The sequence below is a fragment of the Olea europaea genome, chromosome 12 (assembly GCF_002742605.1).
Source record: "Olea europaea var. sylvestris chromosome 12, O_europaea_v1, whole genome shotgun sequence".
NCBI classification, from domain to species: domain Eukaryota; kingdom Viridiplantae; phylum Streptophyta; class Magnoliopsida; order Lamiales; family Oleaceae; genus Olea; species Olea europaea.
Window position 1 is genome coordinate 2,751,021 of NC_036248.1, and position 1,031 is coordinate 2,752,051.

The following is a 1,031-nucleotide window of genomic DNA, read 5'->3' on the forward strand; positions in this document are numbered from 1 at the left end:
ATAATGAAGATTGATATTTCTAAATTATTTAACAATCTCTTGAGTAGATTAACCTATTTTTACATGCGACTCAACTATATTTTCTATACACTGTTTGCTCTATAATAATTGATACTTTGTCTAACTTACTTTTCATCTTTCGATGGTAAATCAAGTCACAAAACTCATACAACTATTAAGCATATAATTGTAGAGAAAGTCAAATTCATGTCATTGAAAACGTGCTTTGAATGTCAAAAATAAATAAAATTAAGAACTAAAGGTTCATAATATAAGTTTCATCATAATCTAGTATAGCATGTTAATAGAGAGACACAAATAAAATAAGAATGACGTCGTCGATAAATCGATGAAGCGTGATTAATTTTCAAATTTCTTACACAATTATTGATCAATTATTGTAGAAAATTTTGGAATTAATTCCGTTTCTTAAGCTCAATTTTCTGCCCACCAATCTGTGTTTTTATTCTGCCTTTTTTCGCGTGTGCGTATAATTTTCCCTTCAATTTCTGTTCTTCAATCCAAAGCCGCTGACCTCCCAATTCGTTTTCTGTGTCTTCAGCCGCCAACTCGATTTCTTTTCGCAGCCACCAATGTTGTCGTTCAATTTGAAGTAAAATCCTTGGATAAAATTAAAAAAGGAAAAATTTAATAAGTAAGAATTTAACTTTCACACATTTCAAAATCAAGAAAACAGATTGCAAACTTCAAAAATGAGATTTTATTTAAAATTTATTTGTAATTTAATTAATTAATTAATAATTTTATTAATTAAATATATTTAGATAACAGATCTATACAATTTGATCACAAATTAACAATTTAATTAATCACTTTTCTTTATCACAAATAAAAATTTTTATATCACAAATTATTTTACGATTACAATTCAAAAATTTCATATGTTACAGTTTATTCATCGATCACAAATCAAAAAAATTAATTAGCCACTGATTAATTTTTAGTCACATCTTATTAAATTATTGATCAAAACTTATTTCTCGATGTCAAATAAATTTTTTTATAAGTCA